General features: G+C 36.6%; 1 long non-coding RNA gene across 1 annotated transcript in view; it reads left to right on the forward strand.

The window, feature by feature from the left end:
* Nucleotides 1–26041, forward strand: part of LOC140624036 (uncharacterized) — a 97683-nt gene extending 71642 nt beyond the window's left edge. The window contains exons 4-6 of the long non-coding RNA XR_012023582.1: nucleotides 20379–20529; nucleotides 24026–24125; nucleotides 25176–26041. This is a non-coding gene — a long non-coding RNA (uncharacterized lncRNA). The remainder of the gene's footprint in view (nucleotides 1–20378; nucleotides 20530–24025; nucleotides 24126–25175) is intronic.
* Nucleotides 26042–26382: the final 341 nt, after the last annotated feature.

The following is a 26382-nucleotide window of genomic DNA, read 5'->3' on the forward strand; positions in this document are numbered from 1 at the left end:
CACAGAGAGAGAGAGAGAGGCAGAGACACAGGCAGAGGGAGAAGCAGGCTCCATGCAGGGAGCCCAATGTGGGACTCAATCCCAGGACCCCAGGATCACACCCTGGGCTGAAGGCAGGTGCTAAATCGCTGAGCCACCCAGGGATCCCCTAGATTGAATTTCTTATCATTGATTCCTCTTTCTCTTCCAGTTAGACTTTGATCCTTTGCAAACTCTTATCCATGTAATTCCCTGTGAAATCCTTGTTTTTCATTGGTATAGGTTTGTCATTTTCTTACGAGTTCATGACAGAGTTGTTTTCTGCTGTACTTTGTTGCTATCCAGAAGTCAAAGTTCCAATTCAAAAATGCATGAAAATAGATGTGTAATAAGCTGTATATAATAAATATACTTGTGTGTATGTATATACAATTTTGTATTAAATTTATAACTTTTTTTTACAAGTTGGCTTCAGGAGGCCACATATCCTGGTTTTTCCTTAATATTTTCCATGAAATTTTTTGGAAGTTTTATGGTATACCTTGAAAATAAGATTTTTTAATAGTTTGAAAATATAACATATGGCTCTACTTTATCTTATTTATTGACCCATTAGACAGTTACAGTGTTTGCCAATTTTCACTCTAAAAAGTAATGCTGTAAAAACTTTTTAGAACTCTTTGGGCAAATGTTAGGTTAGATTCTTAGTAATAGTATTACTGTATCAAGACCTGTGGACTTTTTTTTTCTTTAAAGATTTTATTTATTTATTCATAAGAGGCACAGAGAAAGAAGCAGAGACATAGAGGGAGAAGCAGGCTCCTCGCAGGGAGCCTGATGTGGGACTTGATCCCCGGACCTGGAATCAAGCCCTGAGCCAAAGGCAGACGCTCAACTGTTGAGCCACCCAGGTGTCCCAAAGCCTATGGACTTCTTTTTAAGTTCTCTGTACATATAAAAAATTGCTTTATAGAAACATCAAATTTACCAGAAGTGAATGAGATCACTAGTTTCAATGTTTTTTCAACAATTTGGAGTACTGACAAATGGAATCTTGTTTTAATTTATAATTACTTTGATAATCATTGTTTGCTGTATTCATATTTATTTTGCTTTCTCCATGAATCATCAGATTTTGTCTTTTGCTTTTTTCTACTTGTATACCATTTTTTTTTTTTTTACACTGGTTTGTTAGAGCTCTTTCTGTAATAATCCTTTGCTTGGTATATATGTGGAAGAATTTTTTTTTCACTTTTATTTTGATGATTTTTATTATTGTTAGTGTTTAGGACTTTTTAATCTTTATTTTTTTCAAAGATTTTTATTTATTTATGAGAGACACACACAGAGAGGCAGAGACATAGGCAGAGAGAGAAGCAGAGAGAGAAGCAGACTACACGCAGGGAGCCTGATGTGGGACTCGATCTCAGGACTCCAGGATCACACCCTGGGCCAGAGGCAGATGCTCAACCGCTGAGCCATCATCGATTTTAATCTTTATGTGGTTGAATCTACAGATGATTCTATTTCGTTTTTTTCTTTCATTTGCTTTTGTGGTTTAAATCTTCTTCACGTGTACTCTTCAACTATTCCATGTAAACATTCCATTTTATCCATCAGTTCTCTAAAATATTGCTTCTAAATTTAGACCGAAATTTATAGACATAGGATAAATGATGCTTAAACCACCTTCAAGTGATTATTGAGTTATTTAGAGATGTTTCTCATCGAGCGCTACTGTGAGGCTATCAAGCCAATAATGTCAGCCTGTGGTATCTTTTCTAATACCTTTGTTTTCATCACATTTTCAAACAGGTGAGTCCTGTAATGTGTTGGCCGTATTTACACTTGCCTGAGCTCTATAGTATTTTTCTGAACTGAACTACAGGTTTCTGGTTTTATGTGAATATAAAATGGAATTTCATCTTTCAAAAGTCTTTTTATTGGCCATTATTGGTAAGGAAAAGCATCAAAATAATTGAACCTGCTTATCAATGTAGGAATGTTGCTAATATGTTTAGAATTATAGAAGTTTATATACATGTTATCATATATCTTCATTGCAGTGTTGCACTCAAAACAGTTGAAAGCTAACTGGTTTCTGTAGCTGTTTAAGTTTTTCTTAGAGCAACACAATCATCTGGGTGCTGTATAATTTTGCCTTTTATTAGCTTAATCAACTATGAATTTCTCTGACTTCAATGAACTTTTCCTGCATATAGAATGTAGGTGTTTTGAAAATATTAAATTTATGTATTTCACGACAGATTTTATTTGTTGATAGATAATAACTTTATACAAATATTTTAAAAATTGGGATCCCTGGGTGGCGCAGTGGTTTGGTGCCTGCCTTTGGCCTAGGGCGCGATCCTGGAGACCCGGGATCGAATCCCACGTCGGGCTCCCTGCATGGAGCCTGCTTCTCCCTCTGCCTGTGTCTCTGCCTCTCTCTCTCTCTCTCTCTCTCTCTCTCTGTGTGTGACTATCATGAATAAATAAATAAAATCTTTAAAAAAAAAACAACAAATATTTTAAAAATTGTATCTATTTTTTTTTTTAAAAGATTTTATTTATTTGAGAGAGAGAGCACAAGTAGGGGAGTGGGGGAGAAGGAGAAGCAGACTCTCCACTGAACAGGGAGCCCAACGTGGGGCTCGATCCCAGGACCCTGAGATCAGGACCTGAGCTGAAAGCAGACGCTTAACTGACTGAGCCACCCAGGCACCCTTGTATCTATTGTATTGTTTTTCTTCCTGAGGTTTCTAATTATCCCAATAATGTTATTTAGCACTGACAGTTTTAGAGCTTTGCTTTCAGAATTACTTTAAACCAGTTTATAAACCATGGAAGAATATCCAGGTCTCAAAGAAGAAAAGGAAAAGTTAACAACTGAGGTTGATTTCCTCTCATTTATTAGGTTTGATCAAATGATAAATATCTGACTCAAAGTAGTCAAATAGATGTATTCTAAACTTTGAGGTCATTCAAGGCATCTTGCAATACACATACAGGCATACACTGTTAAAGTCTCATAAATATTTAGGGAAACGGACAAATGGAAATAAATATGAGAAGATAGTGAAGGACTGTATAATGCTACAGAAGTGCACATACTTCACAGCTTCTGAGGTTGTTAGAGGTAGATTATAAATTTGTTTCTAAGCTTACTTGTGGTAAGAGGAAAGAGAGAAATAAAATCAGTTACATAATGCACAATGCCCATAAAATAAAAACACACTATTTTCCTGGAGGAGTGTCCTTTTTCTGATACTGTGACCTAAGTATTTAAAATATCAAAATATATATGTATAATAAAAAGAAAATAAAATGGAAAAACATTGAAATAGCTGTGACACTCAAAGAATTAATAGTTCTCATGTATATTAATGACAAAAAGATGAACCCTCTGATAGAAAAAGAAATAAGGACCATGAACAAGACATCCTCAAAAGAAGAAATACGTATGACTAAAATATATTTTTAAAATCCTGTTCTTGGGGGTGCCTGGGTGGCTCAGTGGTTTAGCGCCTGCTTTCGGTCCAGGGTGTGATCCTGGAGTCCCCGATTGAGTCTCACGTCGGGCTCCCTGCATGGAGCCTGCTTCTCCCTCTGCCTGTGTCTCTGCCTCTCTCTGTGTCTCTAATGAATAAATAAATAAAATCAAAATAAAATAAAATAAAATAAAATAAAATAAAATAAAAATATTCTGTACCTAATGTTATGGACTGAATTGTGTCCTTCTCTCCTCCAAATGTATGTATTGAAGCCCTAATCTCCAGTGTGACTATATTTGAAGATAGACCTTTCAAGAGGTAGGTAAAGTTAAATAAGGTCATAAGGGTGGGGCCCTAATCCAATAGAACTGATGTATTTGTAAGAGAAAGAGATGCCAGAGATGTCTGTCCCCAGCCTCCCTACCCCTCAACCCCCATGTGCACACAAAGAAAAGGCCATATGAGGATGTAGCAATAATACAGTCATCTGCAAGTCATAAGATTGTCAACCAACCTTGCTTGACACCTTGAACTTGGATTTCCAGCCTCCAAACCTGTGAGAAACTAAATTTCTGTTGTTTAAGCTCCGTAGTGTGTGGCATTTTGTTATGGTAGCCAGAGCAGACTAATACACTCTGTACATTCCTTAATATATTAGCATAGGAAATTGGCCAAGAAAGTTATGATCCAAAGGGTTATCATTAGTAGCCACTTGGTAGTGGGAGATTGTGACTGTTTTAAACAGTTTATTTTTTATACTGTCTTCTGTTTTTTTCTACAAAGACTAATATTGTTTTGTAAAGAAAAAAAAACACATTGTTTTTTATTTAAAAAACAAAAAGAATTTTCTTTCGATGGTGATGATATCTTCAACAATCTTTATATAATACAATTATGAATTTTATATCCTTGTAATAATGATCTGCAGTGTAGGTTGGTGTCTAACATTGAAGCATAATTCTTTTTCAAGCAGTTGTAAAAAGGTAAAATTATAAACAGCATTCTGATCAAGTTTGAACTAAAAATATTTAGAGAATTATGAGAACTGCCTGGCCTTCAGACAATCTTCAACAAACAAAGTTCATAAAACTTGGCTTCCAGTAGGGATCGGATAGGAATGGCAGGTACAAGGTGAACAAAGTCTCCACTTTTGAGACTAGACATTCTGGTTCTTATTCCCATTTGGCCTCTTACTAAGACATTTCCAGAAAGGCATTTAAACTCTCTAAGCCTCAGTTTTCTCATTTAAAAAATAGTATAATATTGGCTCTCGCATAGGATTGTTATAAGAATTAAGTGTGATAATACATAAAGACCCTACCATAAGACTTAGCTGCTCGGGCAAAACATAGTAAATAATAAATGTTAGTTATAAAATTGTAGAATTAGTTGAGATTTCAAGATTCTGTATTTTCTGTAAAGGAAATATTCTGTGAATGAGTTCAAGTATAGCTATTTTCCATTTCTGACTGAAGCAGTGTAGATGATTTTCATTATATTTTTAGCTCACATGTAAAATAAAGCCTTTAATGTCTACAAGGAGGGCACGTGATGTAATTAATGAGCACTGGGTATTATAGAAGACCAATGAATCACTGCCCTCTACCTCTGAAACTAAAAATACATTATATGTTAATTAATTGAATTTAAATAAAAAACATACATGCAGAAATCTTAGGAAAATTCATGTATAACAACGTACACAAATCTTATAGGTGCTTTCTTATTTTTTTATTGTATTTTTTTATTGTGAATAATTTTTTTATTGTGAACTTGAAAATAAATGTTGAATTCCAATTAAAAAAAAAAACAAAAACAAAAAGTAAAATAAAGAAAAGAAAGACTCTAAATCGAACTAGTTCTTGAATAGATAGTCACTCTGCCTTCATAAAAAAGGAGATTAAGCCCAGGCAGTAATTCTAGACTATATTTTTAAACTCAGTTTTGTTCCTAAGTTAATATCCATAGTTTTATAACTTAATATTTTATAACTAATAGTCACATCTGCATAGGGTTATATATATTTTACAAATTGCAGTACTTTGACTATATGGGATAATATCTCTTGATAGGAATTCCTTCTAGATTGTGAGCTTTAAAAAAATGAAGGAATCATACATAAAACTAATAATTTGGATTTTTATCAGCAATGATAAAAAGCCCCCCAAATCTAGGGGTCAGTAAATTGTCAGTGACCTTAACAATTATCTGTATAACTGCTACAAACTGTCCTTTGCTTCTGGAACATAATTTTTAGGCTTGCATATATATTTCCTGGCAATACTATACTTCATTTAATTTAGGAATTATGTACTAAATAGCTATCTGCCTTCCTGAAATTTGTAAATGGACAAGCTGGTAAAAAGTTTATGGGATGAACAATTTTTTTAAAATGTTGCCTGAATGGACCTTTTTCTGAAATATATTTGACAAATCTTAACAGCACCAAATGACCTAAATGAGTTAGGATCCCTCTTCCAAACCCCTAAATTAGTATCAGGAAACAATTTAGGCACCAAGGAGAATTGAACTCAGTGTGTTAGTTAGTGAGAAGAATAATTGAAGCTTTTGAAGTGGGTGATAGATCTTAATTATTACTTTTATTTATAAATTCCTAAACAAGAAGTCTTTATTGAGATATGGTTGGAATAGCTGCCATTTGTCACTTGGCCTACACATGCTTCATCATCTGTATTTTCAGCCCACTAAAGGCATATTCAGTATATTGGAGCAGCCAAAAATAGTTGACCCATCCATTGAATAACCAATCTAAATCCCCTAGGAGGGCAACATAAACATTGGGAAGGAATTTGGCTTAATGTTGTCTTTCTGAGCCAATAAACCATTATTATCCCTATATCCCCATAAGTTTCAGTTAACGTTAATATATCACTAGGAAAAATACAGGTATTTTTGCCATTTTAATTCTCATTTAAATTTGCATTGGAATTATAGGAATTATTTTTAAAATGAAGTTAAAATTTTATATCAGACTTAATGTAACTGGTGCTGCAATAATGCAGTTTAGATTACATTGATTGGTCAGACAGTGCGTCATGAAATGTATTAACTGCTTACGATAAAGGAATGATACAAAAGGAATCTAAAAAGAGTTTAGCTTCCATCACCCAGACTAGCATCATAAGCTTTTCTATTCCTATATGGGTAATACATGCTTTAATATTTGTGAGCTGTTTTAATTTACCTTGAGCAAGAGGCAGCCTCAAGTGGTAGTTAACAAGACAGGCTATATGGAGGGATGCCTGGGTTGCTTAGATGGTTAAGAGACTTACTCTTGGTTTCAGCTCAGTTCATGGTCTCAGGGTCATGATCTTAGGTCTTGAGATCAAGCCACTTCCAGCCCTGCATTGGGCTCCCCTCCCTGTTCAGTGCAGAGTCTGCTCCAGATTCTCTCTCCCTCTCTCTCCCCTTCTGTCCTTCCTCCCACTCATGCCTATGCTCTCTCTCTCTCTTTCTAGAATAAATAAATTTAAAAAAAGAAAAAAAAAAAAGGTGATGACAGGCTGGAGACAGATATGTCTGGCCAGATCCTGGCTCCTGGGGTCAGTTGTTGAACCTCTCTAAGCCTGTCTCTCCTCATCTGTAAAATGGCAAGAGTAATGTGGTACCAAGCACACAGGGGCATGCCGAGGAGTAAAGGACACAGTAGGGGCCAGGGCTTTTGTGTTGTGATGTGCATGTAGTAGTCATTACATATAATTTTCTCTTATTGAATCTTCTCATTTGTTTATCTACTCATACCATGCTGTGCTTTTTTGTGCATTCCAGCACCTACACAACCATCCTATAAGCATTAAGTGTTGATTTGGCTTCTTTAAGCCTTCTGACTACATTAGCTGTCAGACCAGAACCAGCTCAGTGATGCTGGCTGAGCAGTATAAAATATGAGATTTAGGGGAAAAAAAAGATCTTTTTATATTCATGAAATATGAAATCTATATATTTTCTTAAGGTGTATGGGCATGTTTTAATAAAGGCAAGCAGCAGATGAGAAGAATTTATAATAGCTAAATTCCATATATTCTTAATTCTACTCGATAATTTGTCTGTGGTAAGCATGTAATTTTTTTTCACAGTAGTTATTCCCAGCTGCATATGCGTGCTGCAGAAAGAAAGAGCATATGGAATATATACTGTGTATATATACATATAGAGATATTCTGGCACCGGGCATGGGGATTCACAAGCATCTACATGTGCACACTCACATTATCAGTCTATGTATGTCTGTATGTACAGAGAGACAAATATATGTATAGATATCTATCCTTCTGCTCTTTTCATTGTGTTACGCATGTCAGAGGCAGGAAGAGTTCTGTTCTCCTCCCTGTTCCCCACCCCCCACAAGCTGGAGGGCCAGAAGGTAGGGCGGTACCTCAAGATAATGGCAGCAGAAGGCAAAGGGAGCAGACAGCTGGCAAGCTCTGCCCCAATATGCTTCCCTGAAAGAGGCGAGGAAATTTCAGAAGATGCAATGCCTGAATGGCTCACTTTGCAGAAAAACAGAAGCAGCAAGGTAAAATTCCTTAGAATGCCCTCCATTTTAAAGGGTCTAGAATTTACCATCTTCTTTTCACTACTTGGTAAACTGCCCCAAAGCCATGAGTTTATAAACACTTCATCTTGGAAAATAGTCTAGAAAGAAATGTCAACTTTTTTTTTCTCTCTCTCTCTCTCATGAGAGCTATTCTCAAAAGCTTAAAAAGACTGCCAATGCCAGGTGTCTCCCTGGAATTTTCTAGAACAAAAGTGTATGGTGAAGCCTCTGTACACTAGGAGCATTAGAAATTCTGGATAGCAGATCCCCTGTCATAAACACTACAACTTCACTATTTCAAATGAAACAGTTTCAAAGCTAATTTTATATGCCTCCTTGCCATCTTAAGCAGATTATTCTAATTTCATTCTTTCTTGATGATTCAGAGTCATCATTAAGAACAATAATTAAAACATAGTGCTCTTAGGGGCCATTGAGATATGTAGGATTATTGCCCTATTATTAAAGGTTTTCTTTTTCTTCGTTTTGCTCTGGACCATTATTTCTCTCAAGATCTATTTTGTAACTTTTAAATCATTTGTCTGCCTCAATTATGTAGCTTAGTTTGTTAAGTTATTGTAAAAATAGGAAATAATCTCCAGGTGGGGGCTTAAGGCTTCCCTTTTTATAAAGGCCTTGGAATGTACCACATGATAAAAGCTTTTTTGTGCTTGTTTCCTGGGTTATAAGAGGTAAATGATTACAGGCTAAATCTCAATAGATAAGAAATTTCTGTCTTTCTCAATATTATCATTTGTATAGGGCCTTGTAATGTTTGATTTTGTCCAAAAATCGTAATCTTATCTTCACAATTAAGTTGTAAATGTTTTGTGACAGGGACCATATTGCATACTATTTTCATCATTCTTTATTATACTCTACACATAAACCAGACACTCACTCACTTATACATTGATTCCAGGGTATTAAAAAAAGTATCCTGGTTAGTTATTATCACAGTTACAGAGGTATTAGGTGGAGCTATCAAGCTAACAAATTAATTTCAGAAACTACCAAAAGCACAGGGAGATAACTGTATGGTTGAGCCTTGAACAACACAGGATTTAGGGGTGGTAACCCCTCACAGAGTTGAAAATCTGTGTATAATTTTTGACTCTTCAAGAACTTAATTACTAATAACCTACTGTTGACCAGAAGCTTTGCTGATAACATAAAGTAGTCTATTAAGACATAATCTGTATGTTATATGTATTCCATGCTGTAAAAAAAAAAAAAAAATCCACATGTAAATCAACCCACACAGTTCAAACTCAGGTTATTCAAGAGTCCACTGTATTTTGGGACAGATAGGAGTATGAGTAAAGTAAGAGCTATGGAGTTCAGATATTCAGTCTATGCTGAAAATATTCACAGGCAGGCAAGTAGGTATCGGTCAGAAGTGTAGATAGTAAAATTGACTGGTAGATGTGATTTGTAGCAAGAGTTAGCTTTCTTTAGGGTATGAATGATCAGTGCTAATCTAAGATTTGGGCGTACAATTTGGCCTGACTTTCATTTTGAAAGTATTTATAAATTCAGATTTGCAAAAGCCCTTTTTCCTAAAGTCAATATTTGAAGTTTCGTGGGCATAATCTATCCCATTCTATGTGTACTATGGTAAGGAAAGCAAGATTTAGGATTGGATTTTATATGGCTTTATTTTATGTGCCAGAACTTCATAAAGTGAAAACATAGCTAAACTCTGATTTATTTGTATGTTTTCAACATAGTTGAATATTTTCTAGCTTACATGTGGGAGAAGGGGTCATTTAGCTGTTTATCTTTCTAAACAAGATCCAGCTATTTATTTTCTATGTCATGTTGGTTTTAAATTAGGTAAGAGTCAGTGCATAACTTTTGTCCCTCACTTTTGCACTTGTTTTTGATATGCTTGCAGTAACTAACTCCACCCAGTTCCAATTGCTATCTTCAGAGGCAGTGTTCCTTAGGCAAGAATTAACTTCCCACCATTCACATTTGTCCTTCTGTAGGTGCCTCTGCTTGATTATGAGAAGGAAGATAATACTATGTTTCACCACCTCTATCTCATTTAGTGCTCTTTTCACAAGACACTTAGGTACCCAAACCAGAAAATGTGAATTTTGTAGCCAGCTTTAAGGATTTATATGCAGATAGGTAAGCCTGGCTAGAGCTACTAACTAGGTGTATCATACAGTTTATTGTATTGTCTCTGAGTTAAAGCCTATATCAGTTAAGATGCTTTTGGCTTCCAAGTAAAAGAAAGCTCCAGCTCTGCCTGCTTAGACAATGATGGTGTTGATAGTTTCACAAGAGATTTAGTGTAAATGAGTGGCTCAGAGGTATTATCAAAGACTCCTGGTGTCTTGTTTTTCTTTGCCTCTCTCAGCCTCAGCTTCATCCTAAATCTGTTTCCACTCCTGGTTTCAAAAGGACTTGCTTTGGCAGTCAGACAAGTCATTACATGTTTCTCTGTTCACAAACAATAGGAGCATTAGAAATGCACTTCTCAAAGTATGGAGTCTATATTCTTCTCTTTAGTCTGTTCAGGTCAGAGTAAGTATGTGCCCATTTTTTGACCAATAATAGTATTAGGTGAAGGCCAAGCTCTTCTTTATGTGGATGCATCAGAATGTCCTCTCTAGAGTAGGAGAAGGAGTGGACAACATGCATAATCAAGTTCTTTTAGGAGAGAGAAATGGGAGAAAATAGGGGTGGCTATTGACAACAGTGTCCCCCACAACATACATATTGATGGCATCATTTTAGAAACAGAACTGTTGATGTTTCTATTTATTCATGGCATGCCCAGTTTTGCAAAACATGCAGTTAGGCCCTTAATAAATAATGATGTGCTGGAGCGAGCTTGTACTTGTTTTTGTGAGCTGATTGTTATGTGGTCAGGAATTTTGCAATCTGATTGATAAATCATTGGTAGCTTTAAATTAACCATGGTAGGATTTTTTATAATAGCAGTCCTTGATTCTTAGGATTATTGAGTAAGCGTTAAATGAGTCCATACATATAAATTAGAACAACACCTAGCAAAGGGCAAGTATTACACACCTTATCTATTAGTATCATTAAAAAAATACGTTTTAAGAAAAATCGCAGACTTCGATAAACAATAAATATTATCCACTCATAGTTATCAAAGGGAAATATACATGAATCACATGTTCTTAACTGCTCTGCTTTACTATTTTTATATATATTTATACACGCAGAACACCTATTAACTCAATTATTATCACTTTTTAAGCTATGTCCAGTCCTCTGGTGAGCAAAGTAAGATATAAATGAAAAAATAATTGTACATTACAGAAAAGTTGGGGAACATAAATCAGAATAATAAAGGGAAAGAATCATCCAGAAACCTATTATCTAGAATATTCATTAATACCATTTTAGTTTAGGGATGCCTGGGTGGCTCAGTGGTTGAGTGTCTGCCTTCAAGCTTAGGTCATGATCCCAGGGTCCTGGGATAAAGTCCTGCATCAGGCTCACTGCAGGGAGCCTGCTTCTCCCCCTGCTTATGTCTCCTCCTCTCTCTGTGTGTCTCTCATGAATAAATAAATAAAATATTTTATAAAATCACTGTTTTAGTTTACTTATTTCCAATATTTTTCCTAAATATTTGATATATTTGAGATCATAGTGTATCACCCTTATTCATTTAATTTTACATCGTAAGCATGTGACCTAGAATTTTTCCTATATCACTTTAAGAAGTCAGTGAATTTTGAAAGTCTTTTTTTTGGGTGGGGAGGATATAATTTACCTTTTTAATTAATAATATCAATCAGCAAAACTTCTACTTAGTAGATTCATCAAATAACTGAAATGGCATTGTACATTCTTGATGTCTGTATAGAAGGATTCAGTGACTTTTTAGTGCCTCAGGCTGAAGTTCTTTAAATGTATTTTAGAAAATACATATTTCTAGCTTTATCCTCTGAAATGACATTACCAAACATTGAAAACTTACTGTTATTAATTGGAAGCAAAACAAGAAAATTTGCTTCCATTATTACTTAGGTTTTTTTTTTTTTTTAAGATTTTATTGATTTATTCATGAGAGACACAGAGAGAGAGAGAGACAGAGAGAGAGAGGCAGAGACACAGGCACAGGGAGAAGCAGGCTCCATTCAAGGAGCCCGGTGTGGGAGTTGATGCCAGTACTCCAGGATCATGCCCCAAGCCGAAGGCAGATGCTCAACCCCTGAGCCACCCAGGCTTCCCTGTTTACTCAGTTTTTGATACCTTCTTGCATTTCTTACCAGCTCTTAACTTCATAAGTTTCCTATTCACTTAAGTCTTGGTGGATGGCTGGTGAAATTGAGAATATGCCCATGCCAGTATTGATGGAACAAAATGGCTTCAAAATAAGGCTCTCTTAAAATGTATTCTGTTTTCCTTGCAAATTTGTGAGTTTTTTTCCTCTAAACATATGCATATCTGAAATTCAAATTGAGTACTCCTTACCTCTTGCTCTCCTCCGTACCTCTAATGAGGTGGAAAAATGTACATTAATGATGGAAAGTTATTTAGTGCTGAACAGAGTTAATTGCTTCTAATCACTGCTTACATCCATCTGGTTTTATGGTAGACAACAAACCTCTTCATTGGGCTTGCACATTAGACATATTGTAAATCACAGAGATGCACTGGCATCTCGCATATTGTGCTTCTATTAGTGAGGCTGCATTTTCATATAGCCCCGATGGCAGGCATTGGGATGCAGATCAACTTGTCCATGTTCTGGTAGAACTGCAGGGAGCCCTGGTGAACTGGCCTCCCCAGGCTCACTTGGAAAGCAAAGGAAAGCTACTGCCTGTCAAACTCTGGATCAAAAACTATGAAGAGTGCCAGAGATTGGATAGCATGATGTCTTTGCCATAAAATTGGACTTGAGGCGGTAATATTGTTGATAGTCTTTTTTTTTTTTTCCTAAAAGCATAGGGTTAAAGCCATCTTCTACTATGAGTTGGCAGGATAAACAGGGAAAGTATTGTATAAACAAAGAATCAAGGTTTAAAACTAAACTAGATACAATCTTTTATCTTGTGTCTAATGCTAATAGCTTTTTAAGGTTTGAAGACTTAAACAATATTTTATTACAACTTTAGGATCATCAAAGGAAATCCATAAGCACAAGAATTGTGATAAGGAATAGCTTTATTACAGCATAATAATATTTAAGCTAGAACAAATTTAGAATGTTATTAGTACAAGGATGCCATTGGCTAAAATCTATTGATACTAAGAGATTTAGGCAATTAGTATGGGAAATAAGACCTGCAAATTCTGTGACAAGCTAGGAAATTTGATAGGATATTATAATTACCATAACATCCTACAGTTTAGGTGATTTTATCAGTTAAATGAGGAATAATGCCCAAATATTAAAAAAGAAAAGGAATTAAGAAAAAGTAGGAGAGGAAGAAGGACTATTTCCAAGAATCTGATATCACTTTTGCTTTCTTTGCATTTGCCTGATTCCTTCATGATAAAGGTGAATAACTTTAGAAAGAGATAACTAAGTCATAAAAGATACAGAATTTAAAGCTGAGTAGTAATTTAAGTATTATCTGGTAATATATGCTCTCCTCATTTCATAAATGACAAAACTGAGGCCCAGAAAGATGAAATGACTTGTCAAAGACAGGTCAAAGAGTCATGCATGGCAATATTAGGGTCAGAGAACAGATCAATATCATGCATCTTCACTCAGACATCCATTAATTTGTAATCCAGATTACCAGTGACACACAAATAAACACTGTGTGCTCCTTACCTCCATATTCCCTATTTTTGTATTCTATTTTTATGAAAGAAAAAGAAATGACAAGTTCTTATCAGCTTTTTCATTGAAGAAACTACTTAGACAATATGGTGTATGATAACTACCTATACGGCTGAATTTCTATACATAAAATTGTGAAGTCCTGGAAAGCTTTCTGAGTCATGAACGAATGATTTTGTAGATTGGAGTAATAATTAAGCCTAATTTAAATATTCATAAGGCCAATTTTTTTTTTTTTTAGGACAAGTTTTATTAAAATTGGTATCTCATGTATGTCATGCATAACTATTGTCCCAAACGCCTTATTATCTATCAGGGGTGTGGATATAGATAGATATAGATATACATATAGATATAGATATAGATATAGATATAGATATAGATATAGATATAGATAGATACAGATATATAGAATTTCACCATAGTTCAGTTTTTTGGAATAATTATCCCAATCTTACTCCTGCTGCTAATATTTTAATGCTTAGACTAAATTGGATTTCTGAATCTTTCATGCTTTCTCTGTTACCTTTATATATGAGCTGAAACTGAATAAATTCAACCTGATTTGAAATTACTTTGAAAAGATTTTCAATACAACCATACTTTGGTCTCAAGATTTTGCTTAGATTCTCCAAGGCTCAAGGGCAATATGTGTTCAATTTATGTCTGCTTAAAATGCTCTTCCTTTAATTCTAGACTACCTATGCAAAAATTTTGCATTTCTAGTAAAAGATGCACAGACTCATCTTTATTCTTCTTTCTCTTTTGGGAAGATGGTGTGTGTATGTGTATGTATGTGTACATGATGTATAACAAATATACATATATATATAACTGAGTTATTAAGGAACTTACTTATAAATGAATTATGCCCTCTTTTTTAGTCTCTACACTGATAATTCATATTTTAGTTGTAACTCACCACCTCACTAATGATTTGATTTGATTTGATTTGATGATTGAAATGAGATTTTAAAAACTCTATTTTGGCAGTATCTTTTCCTCCTTCCACATCTTTAGCATTCAACATGAGTGGAAGGCCAATATGGGCTTGGTTGATTGGATGAGGGTTAAATGAAGAGTAGCCATTATTTCCATTGCTTTAATTACACCATCTTCACGCCATGATGGACCTTGCTCCATTTCCCTCCGGTAGACCTGACACACTATAACTGACCTAATTGATACCAGATGACAGCTCAAATAAGGCCTAATAAAGAAGTAATCACACTAATCTAATGAGCAAGCTGTTATGATATTGGCTTATAGGAAGCTGTTTTTTAATCCCTCCATTTTTCTTTTATTCTCTATAACCACTACTCAAAATCTCCTTTTCTGTTACTATAGAATCAGAGCACTAAAATGGACCTTGTGGGGAATGTCAGCTGCAGTTCCTGTTCCTTGCTCTATTAGATGTACATGGACATAATTTTTTCCATCTTTTATATATATAAACTGTAAACATACTGGAAAGTTGGAAGACTAGTACAATGATCCTTGTACCTATCATTCATCTTCGATAACTGTAATTATTTTTGCCATGTTTGTTTTGCCTGTATATGTATATATATGATATATACTTTCTGAATCATTTGAAAATAAGCTCCATACATTATAATATTCTGTCTCTGAATATTTCAACACATATTTCTAAAAAGTAAGGCATTCTCCATTTGTACAATGTCATTAGCAAATTAACAATAATATCCAATTAATAGTCATATCTTTTCATATTTCCCCAAATACCTTTTCTTAAAGAATCATTTTGCTTTCAAACCTATCTAATCAAAGTTCCATTAGCATTTGAACATTTGCTTGCCTTCTTGCATAATAAAATGTCTTAGGTTCACCTTGTACTTTCCTTGTTCTAGATCTAAAGCCAATCATTGTTTCAGGGAGCCCCAGATCAAGATCTGGACTATTACGCTCATTGCTATAGGAACATTGTTAATTCCATAACTTTTCATTGGAATAGCTAGTGTGTGTATGTGTGAGTGGCACGTGTTGAATTCCAATTAATATTTCCATTTCCATTTTAATATTATAATGTTTCTTAACTTTTGGATTATTATACACATGATATACATTTACAATATTTATGCAGAAGGTGTTGGTATCAATGGCATTAACACTATTTACTTTTTTGTATAATCATAAAATAGTTTCTAAATTACAATACCAATATCATAGTTTGCATATTATATGCATATTATATGCATATAATACCAATATATATAATACCAACATATTGGTATATACCAACATATATATAATATATATATATATAAATCAAGTTAAAGATTTCTCTGTGCATGGCTGTTTTTTCATTTTTGTTTTTTTAGACTGTATCCCACTCAGTAGCTATAGGCAAAATATTGTACTCAAAAGTCACTTGGAATAATATTTTTATGCATGATTAGGTTATTCATTTGAGTATATGAATGCATATGTTGCTTCCAATTCTGGGGTTTTTATTTAAATGTATGTTTTGATTGTGTAAAATTTACATGGCTTAGAAGTGTATATATAAAATAATATCCATGGATTTGTTTCTTCTATTCTTATATGTCTTACTATATTTCTCCCAATTCCACCCCATATAGATAACAATTTTAGTTTCTGTTTTATAATTTCAGTGTTGTTTTTTTTTTTTTTTTGTAAAAATAAGTAAACAACTGACCACAGGGTGTCAATTCTTCTGCACTTTGAAGTTACACATGAAGGGCAGGGTTCTACATCTGGAAGTCTAGGAAACAATAGGGCAATAGTCAAGAAGGGCCAAGTGTAGGTGTGAAATGAAAAGCAAAGCATGGCCAGGGGACAAGACTGAAAGAATATGGCCCCAGGTGGCATGTGGTGCCACTGCTGTAGATGCCAACTATGTTGATGCCAGTGTTGCTTTTTCAAAGGGCAAGTCACAAAATGCTGTCTACTACCAATCTCAAAAATTTTCAGTATAGATAACATAAACTCTTTTCCTGTTCATTTGTTTGTTTCTTCATTTAAATACCTTTATTTTTATTCATATGAAGACTTGAATATCTTTAGGTTTGAAGATTTCTTCCTAATAAGTATAGTTTTTCAAATCTAATTATTATTGCTATCATTTGAATCTTTCCCTATTTCATTTCACTTGAGAAGCTAAACTGATATACTTTAATAAATATAAAACCTCAATACTCATTTTTGATACTTTTCTACTCTAGCATTTGAAGAAAGAATATTTATTCCTGATTTCTGTTCAACACATATGGAATATCTACCAGATTCTTTTTAATTCCATTCTTAGAAATGAGATATTTGAGGGGCACCTGGGTGGCTCAGTCATTTAAGCAGTCTGTCTTCAGCTAAGGTCATGATCCCAGGGTCCTGGGTTAGGGCACTGCGACAGGCTTCCTGCTCAGAGGGGATCCTGCTTCTTCTTCTCCCTTTGCCTGCCGCTCCCCCTGCTTGTGCTCACTCTGTCTCTCTCAAATAAATAAAATCTTAAAAAAAAAAGACAGGAGATATTTGAGTAATTTTTATTTATTCTATAAATTACTACGTTTATATGTCTTGATTTGCTGTTTTTAAATTTTGTCTCCACTTTTAAAAATATTCCTTTATTACACAAAATAGTACATATAATTTGTGTAAATTTTAAAAAGATGTAAAAAGGGGGAAAATTGCTCTCCCCCTTATATCCCTGTCTTTCTGAGATATCTGGTATAAACTCCATATATTTATGCTCCCCTATTTTTACCTGCTTACAGAAGCATACACACACACATATATGTAGGACAATTTATCTTCCTTTTAAAAATATGGGATAAACTTTTACACATCTCCTGATAATTTTTTTCACTTAATTGTAACATCTTTCCTGATCAATAAATTCAGATCTAACTTATTGTATTTAAATAGCTATGTGACATTCAGTATCATGGGTATATATAATTGTATCAAACATTCTCTTTTGTTGTACTATCAGATTATTTCCAGGTTTTGTGATTTTAAATAATTTTACAACAAGAACTCTTACACATATATCCTACACACTCACACTCTTATTTTTGACAGGTGGATTCCTAAGACTGAGAATGCTGGGTCAAAGGATATGTATATGTAATGTTTTAATAGATACTCCCAGATTGCCTTCTGTTTTGATTTCTCAGATGGCATGAACACATGGATGTTGTCATAGTTCCCCTGAAAAGAAGCCTTGAGATAAAGAATTGGGGACAAGTAGTTTATTTGGGACATTAAGCCAGGAAACTGAAGTGAGAGAGATGTTAACTCAATCTACTTCAAGTCCACTGTCTCTGGGTTGTATACTGCCCTCCCAGTATCAGTTCCAGATATGGCTTACCATGGTCCAGCAAGGACCTTTGCATGGAACTTTCACCAAAACTTCATTAAAAGCAGTGAGGCCAAGGAACTATGATGTAGTACATTATAAGGGCCTGCTATACATGTTGACAGGGGTCTTATAATATTTCTACTGTTATTAGTTCAATTCAAATATTTAAGAAAGTGTTACTTTAGTTCATTTGTATTTTATTCGACAACTGTTTCTTGAGGATCCACTCTGTGCCATGCACTACATTAACTAGCAGGGATACTTTATAAATTGGGTATAAAGCAAACATAAAACATAGTCCTTTCTCACATGGAGTTTATAGTTTAGTAGTAAGTAAATGTACCAACGAAAAAGAATATGATTCGATTCTAAAGAAATGTAAGACAAAAACCCTCTAAGCCTGACTTGAAAACTGGGAGTTGTGAGAAATATTTGCTGAGAAAGTGCCTTGAGCATAGATCTGAAATATGAGCAGAAGCTCATCATATGAAAGTGGAGAGTGAAAGTGACAAATGAATGTTCCAGAGAGAGAGAGACATATTTTTGAAGTGTCCATGGCACTTACAGATGGCCAGTGTGGCTAGAATTTTGAGAATGAAATGAGAAATGGAACAAAGTAAGGCTAGGACCACATGACAGGTGAACATCAACAACGTTAAGTCACACTGCCAGTACGTATCCTTGGTATTATATGATGGAAACGGCACATTACCTCCACGGTCATTCTCTCCAAAACCCATAACCCCATACTAATCATGAGAAAAATAACAGACAAACCCAAATTTCTACAGGTGTTCTACACAATACCTGACTATACCTCAAAACTGTCAAGATAATCAGAAACATGAAAAATTGAAAAATCTGACAAAACGTCTTATGGAGACAAGATGACTAAAAGTAGTGTGATATCCTAGATAAGCTCCTGGAACCAAGAACAAAGATATCAAGTAAAAATTAAGGAACTCTAGAGTGCCTGGGTGGCTCAGTCAGTTAAACAGTCTGTCTTTAGCTTAGGTCATGATCTCATGGTCCTGGAATTGAGCTCCACATCAGGTTCTCGGCTCAGCAAGAAGTCTTTTCTCCCTCTCCCTCTGCAGTCCCCATCCAGCTCATGCTCTCTCTCTCTCAAATAAATAAACTCTTTAAAAAAATAACTCTAAATATATGTGCTTTAGTTAATAATAATGGTATTAGTTCATCAGTTGTAACAAATGTATAATATTAATATTAATAGAGGAAATAGCTTGGGGATATATGAGAACTCTGTATTTGCAATCTTTCTGTAAATATAAAACTATTCTAAAATAAGTTTATTTTAAAAATGTTTGGAGAGGTAGTAGCTGGGTGTTAGACTTTGTAGGGCCTCATAGACCATCTGAGGTTTTGGTCTTTTTTCTAATATATTTGAAGAGCTGTGGTCTTTTAAACAGATGTACCATGATTAAATTTACTGTATTTAATATCACTGTAGCTGTGATGCCAAGCACTGAATGACAAGTGTGGAGCAGAAAATCTGATTTTAAGGCTGTCTTAATATTCCTGGCAAGCGATGATGATAACATGGGTGGGGCAGTGGAGACAGCATGAAATGCACAGAATTGATACCATTTTGTGGATAAAAATCACAGCATTGGATGGCTAGCTTGACATCATCAGAAACAATAGGCTTGAGAGAGAACATAATACACTTAATCTTATGTCTGCCACTAGGCTGGCTCCCATTTTCTTGTGTAGAGGACCTACATGGGTTTAATGGAGGAAGCTTGAAAGAGGCCTACAGTCTTATTTCCTGTTCTTTGGTTAGTAGTAGCTGGCTTTTCCAACTCTACAAGGCTCCAAGCTAATGATTACTAATTAATATAGCTTCAGGCATTGCGAATCTTCCTTAAAGGAGCTGCCTTTAAATAGTGTGTCAGTTTACATCTCTCTTACAGTGTCTTATTAAAAAATGTCAAGGTGCAGTCAATATACATGTACCTTCTGGCTCTTTCCAAGTGCTTTTTCCCTCATGATACAGGTTCTATAGGAAAGTGATGTCCCTTCCAAGTTAGGTCAGGTGACAGTTTTACAAAACATTTTTACCATGGTATAAAGAAGCTTACCAGCTTCCAAGCTTACAGAATCTGTGCTTGTGTGTGTTTGTATGTGTGTGTGTATGTGTGTTGTGGCACTGACTTCCTGACTATAGCAAGTGATTGCCACATATTTTAAGGTTTTTTTCAGCAAAACTCTATTATTGAGGTGCCTGAGTGGCTCAGCTGTTTTAGCATCTGACTGGTGATTTTGGCTCAAGTCATGGTCTCATGGGTCCTTCTCCAATTGACTTACTTCACTCAGCAAAATACCCTCCAGTTCCATCCACTAGAAGCAAATGGTGGGTATTCGTTGTTTCTAATGGCTGAGTTATATTGCATTTCATTCATAAGGGGAATATAAGAAATAGTGAAAGGGATTATAGGGGAAAGGAGAGAAAATGAGAGGGAAAAATTAGAGAGGATGACAGAATATGAGAGACTCCTAACTCTGGGAAACAAACAAGGGGTAGTGGAAGGGGAGGTAGGCAGGGGGATGGGGTGACTGGGTGATGGGCACTGAGGGGGGCACCTGATGGGATGAGCACTGGGTGTTATACTATATGTTGGCAAATCGAATTTCATAAAAGAAATATATATATTAAAAAAATTTAAAAAAATAAAAAATAAAAATGATCTTATGGGTCATGAGATCAAGCCTTGTATCTGGCTCCATGTTCAGTGGGGAGTCTGCTTGAGATTCTCTCCCTCTGCCTCTTCCCCCACTCATGTACATGCATGTACTCTCCCTCACAAATAAATAAATAAATCGTTAAAAAAAAAACAACTATTAGGTATCGGAATTTTCCTTTATTAGATGTGGGGTAAACTGACAATAAAGAATGACAAAAAATATGATGATTGAAACAAGATAGAAATGAATTTCTTTGGACAAACTGTCCAAGGAGAGCAGGCAATCAGGATGCATGAGCAGCTCTGCTCCATGGGATTGGTCATGGACCCAGGGTCAATACTGTAGCCCTGTCACTCCTTCAGGTATGCTACCTTAGCTCTTCACTAGATTTTCATTCACAAATGAGGAAAGAAATGGAATAGAGGTTAGGACTCCCTTTTAAGAAAATGACATGAAAGTTGCAGACATCTCTTTTGCTTGACTTAGGCACAGACCAAGCCATAATGGAGGTTTTAGTGGCCATGTGCCCAGCTAAAATTTTATTTCCCCTGAAGAAGCAGAGAATGGATTTGGGGAGCCAACCATCAGCCAAAGGAGATGGAGAAGGACAAGAGGGTTATGAATAGTGAATATCACAGAAACCAAAGATAGAGAATGTTGCATGAAGAATGAGATGTTGAGTGCAGCCTAGAGCTCACTTGAGAAGAACTGAGTATCATGCATCAGCTATGGATGGCAACATGTATTTCACTGGTGACTTTAGAAGTATTGTTTCTTTTATCTTTTTCATCTATCTTTTTTTTTCTTAGAGATTAAGCATGGGAGGGGCATAGAGGGAGGAAGAGACAGAGAATCTTAAGCAGACTCTGTGCTGAGTGTGGAGCCTGATGTGGGGTTTGATCTCATGACCCTGAGATCATGATCTGAGCTGAAATCAATTAGATACTTAACTTACTGAGTCACCTAGGCACCGTGAAAACATTGTTTCAATGAAGTGATAAGGGTTAGATTTAGGATCGAGTAGGAAGAAAGAATATAGGCAATCTTTCAATGAGAGAAAAAGTGTAAGTGGAGAGGGACTACTTGTATGTTTTAAATAGGAGATATTTGAGAATGTTTTGATGTTGATGGGAAGAATAGAACAAGCACATAGAAGTCAATTTCAAATTGCTCTAGTATTTGACATAAATTAGTTTGAGAGTGTGAGTGGGTCTCTCAAGAAACAATTTGACATCACACTAACAAGTTGGGTATGGAATTCTTAAGTGAGACAAATATCATACCATGGGTAGGAGTGGACATTGATTCATTGATTATTCAGACAGAGCACTGCCAGTTCCCTCAATTCTTTTTTTAAGATTTATTTATTTATTCATGAGAGACAGAGAGAGAGAGAGGGGCTGAGACACAGGCAGAGGGAGAAGCAGGCTCCGTGCAAGGAGCCTGATGTGGGACTTGATCCCAGGACCCCGGGATCACACCCTGACCCAAAGGCAGATGCTCAACTGCTGAGCCACACAGGCGTCCCCCTCAATTCTTTATATAACAAGGTTTCACTTTGGTGAAGTTCATTTCCTCATATAACAGATAATTTAGGATCTACTTTAAAGGATAGATACATAGATCTAATAGTTCATAGATCAACCCAGACATATATACTCAATTGATTTTTTAATGAAAAAGTAAAAGTTATTCAATGGGGACAGTCTTATTAGCAAATGATGCTGCAATAATTAGGTGTCCATAGGCAAGAAAAACAGTGTATCAATCCATTTTTCACACTATACAAAAAATTAATGCAGAATACATCATAGATTAAATGTAAAACCAAAGTATAATTTTTTTAGGAAAAAACATAAGAGAAACACATTGTTATCTGAAGTAAGGCAAAGATTTCTTACATATAATACCAGAAGTACAATCCATATAAGAAAATATTGATATATTGGATCTCATAAAAAACAAAGTATCTGCTGTGTAAAAGACACTGTTAATAGAAGGAAAGGACAACCCAAAGATTAGGAGAAAATGTTTGTAAATCATGTATCTGATAAAAGACATGTATTCAGACTATATAAAGAGGTCTCAATACTTATTAAGAAAATAAATACCCAGAACAAAAGATGGGCAGATGATTTAAGATGAGAGTTCACTGAAAAATATATAAAGATGGCAGTTAAGCGTATGGCAAGCACATGAAAAGATGTTCAAAATAATTAGCCATTAGGGAAATGCAAATTGAAAGCATAATGAGATAGTACTCCACATCCACTAGAATGCCTGAAATCAAAACAATACCAAGTGCTGACAAAGAAGTGAAGTAACTAGAACTCTTATACATTGCTGATGAGACTGTGAAATGGTGCAGCCATTTTTTAAAACAGTTTGGTAGTTTCTTATTTGGTTAATCAAACATATACTTACCATATAACCCAGTAATCTCACTCCTATTTACCCTAGAGAAAGGAAAACTTATGTTCACCCAAAAACCTATACATGAACATTTATAGTAACTTTATTCATAATTGCCAAAAATTTGAAAACAATCTAAATGTTCATTGGTGAATGGATAAAACAACAGTGGTACATCTATGTATGAAGTACTATTCGGCAATACAAAGGAATAAAAACATGAATGAATTTCAATGAATCATGCTAAGTGAAAGAATCCAGACTCAAAAGTTACATACTGTATTACTCAACATATGTTCCATTCTGGTAAAGGCTAAATTACAGGGATAGGGAGTGGGGATGGGGAAGGAAATAAGTCTAAGTGGCTAAACAAATTTTGTTAAAACCTTTGTGGTGGTGGCTACATGACTGTACAAGCTCAGTGACAGCTACAAGCGCCAAATTATGGAAAGAGTCCAAACGTCCATTAACTTACTGATGAATGGATAAAGAAGATGTGGTGCAGGGATGCCTGGGTGGCTCAGCAGTTGAGCGTCTGCCTCCGGCTCAGGGTGTGATCCCCTGATCCAGGATCGAGTCCCACATTAGGCTCCCTGCATGGAGCTTGCTTCTCCCTCTCTCTCTCTCTCTCTCTCTCTCTCTCTGGGTCTCTCATGAATAAATAAATAAATAAATCTTTTTTAAAAAATGATGTGGGAAAGATGGCGGAAGAGTAGGGTCCCCAAGTCACCTGTCCCCACCAAATTACCTAGATAACCTTCAGATCATCCTGAAAACCTACGAATTCGGCCTGAGATTTAAAGAGAGACCAGCTGGAATGCTACAGTGAGAAGAGTTCGCGCTTCTATCCAGGTAGGAAGACGGGGAAAAAGACATAAAGACACAAAAGGCCTCCAAGGGGGTGGGGCCCCGCGAGGAGCCGGGCTGAGGCCGGGGCGAGTGTCCCCAGGACAGGAGATCCCCGTCCCGGAGGAGCAGGAGCTGCACCGATCTTCCCGGGCGAAAAGGGGCTCGCGGGGAGGTGGAGCAGGACCCAGGAGGGCGGGGATGCCCTCGGGCTCCCAGGGACACTAACAGGCACCTGCGCCCCGGGAGAGTGCGCCGAGCTCCCTAAGGGCTGCAGCGCGCACGGCGGGACCCGGAGCAGCTCTGGGGGCTCGGGGGCGGCTCCGCGGAGGGGGCTGCGGGGGGGGAGCAGCTCGGGGGGCTCGGGGGCGGCTCCGCGGAGGGGGCTGCGGGGCGGGAGCGCGAATCCACCAGCACAGGCCCCGGGAGCACAGGGCGCCGGGACACAGACCAGGATCCGGCCTCCCCCCGGGACAGGCAGAGGCCTGTAGAGCCCAGGACAGCGAGGACACTCCTGCAGCCAGCGGCCCCTAGATGAGCAGATCAGTGGCCCCGCCCCGGAGTCTCCAGGCCCTGCAGACGGAGAGCTCTGGAGCTACTGCAGGAGCTGACTCCAGGGCTCCAGCGCTGGCCGCCGCCACTTGTTGTTCCTCCTGGGGCCTCACGGGGTAAATAACTCCCACTGAGCCTCACAGTGGCCTCACAGGATAAGCAGCTTAAACAACCCCCACTGAGCCCTGCACCAGGCAGGGGGCTGAGCAGCTCCCCTAAGTGCTGACACCTGAGAATCAGCACAGCAGGCCCCTCCCCCAGAAGACCAGCTAGAGGGACAGGGGAAAAACAAGTTATTGACCAAGCAGCACTGGAAAGTTCCAGGGGAAGTCAAGGGACTTACAGGATACAGAATCAGAGGATACTCCCCCTTGTTTTTTGTTTTTTGATTTGTTTTCTTCCCCTCCCCCTTTTTTCTTTTTTTCTTTTCCTCTCTTTCTTTTTTTCTCTCTTCTTTTTTTTCTTTTTCTTTCCTTCTTTCTCTTCTTTTTCTCCTTTTCCCAGTATAACTTGTTTTTGGCCACTCTGCACTGAGCAAAATGACTAGAAGGAAAACCTCACCTCAAAAGAAAGAATCAGAAACAGGGGGTTTATCCAAGATCTATAAAGAAGTTATTAAACTCAATAGCAAAGAAACAATCCAATCATGAAATGGGCAAAAGCCATGAAGAGAAATCTCACAGAAGAAGACATAGACATGGCCAACACGCACATGAGAAAATGCTCCGCATCACTTGCCATCAGGGAAATAGAAATCAAAACCACAATGAGATACCACCTCACACCAGTGAGAATGGGGAAAATTAACAAGGCAGGAAACCACAAACGTTGGAGAGGATGCGCAGAAAGGGGAACCCTCTTACACTGTTGGTGGGAATGTGAACTGGTGCAGCCACTCTGGGAAACTGTGTGGAGGTTCTTTGAAGAGTTAAAAATAGACCTGCCCTACGACCCAGCAATTGCACTGCTGGGGATTTACCCCAAAGATACAAATGCAGTGAAAAGCCGGGACACCTGCACCCGATGTTTCTAGCAGCAATGTCCACAATAGCCAAACTGTGGAAGGAGCCTCGGTGTCCATTGAAAGATGAATGAATGGATGAAGAAGATGTGGTTTATGTATACAATGGAATATTCCTCAGCCATTAGAAACGACAAATACCCACCATTTGCTTCGACGTGGATGGAACTGGAGGGTATGATGCTGAGTGAAATAGGTCAATCGGAGAAGGACAAACATTATATAGTCTCATTCATTTGGGGGAATATAAAAAATAGTGAAAGGGAATAAGGGGGAAAGGAGAAAAAATAAGTGGGAAATATCAGAAAGGGAGACAGAACATGAAAGGCTCCTAACTCTGGAAAACGAACTAGGGGTGGTGGAAGGGGAGGTGGGCGGGGGGGTGGGGGTGACTGGGTGACGGGTACTGAGGGGGGCACTTGACGGGATGAGCACTGGGTGTTATTCTGTATGTTGACAAATCAAACAGCAATAAAAATAAATTTATTAAAAAAATAAACTGGAGTTTAAATTAAAACTTTAAAAAAATCATAGCAATATTTGAAAAAAAATAAAATAAATATAGTGCATTAAAAAAAAGATGTGATGTATATATATACAATGGAATATAGCTCAGCCATAAAAAAGAATGAAATATTTACAATGACACGGATGATGCTAGAAAGGATAATGCTAAATGAAATAAGTCAG

Source organism: Canis lupus, chromosome 33, assembly GCF_048164855.1.
Source record: "Canis lupus baileyi chromosome 33, mCanLup2.hap1, whole genome shotgun sequence".
NCBI classification, from domain to species: Eukaryota; Metazoa; Chordata; class Mammalia; order Carnivora; family Canidae; genus Canis; species Canis lupus.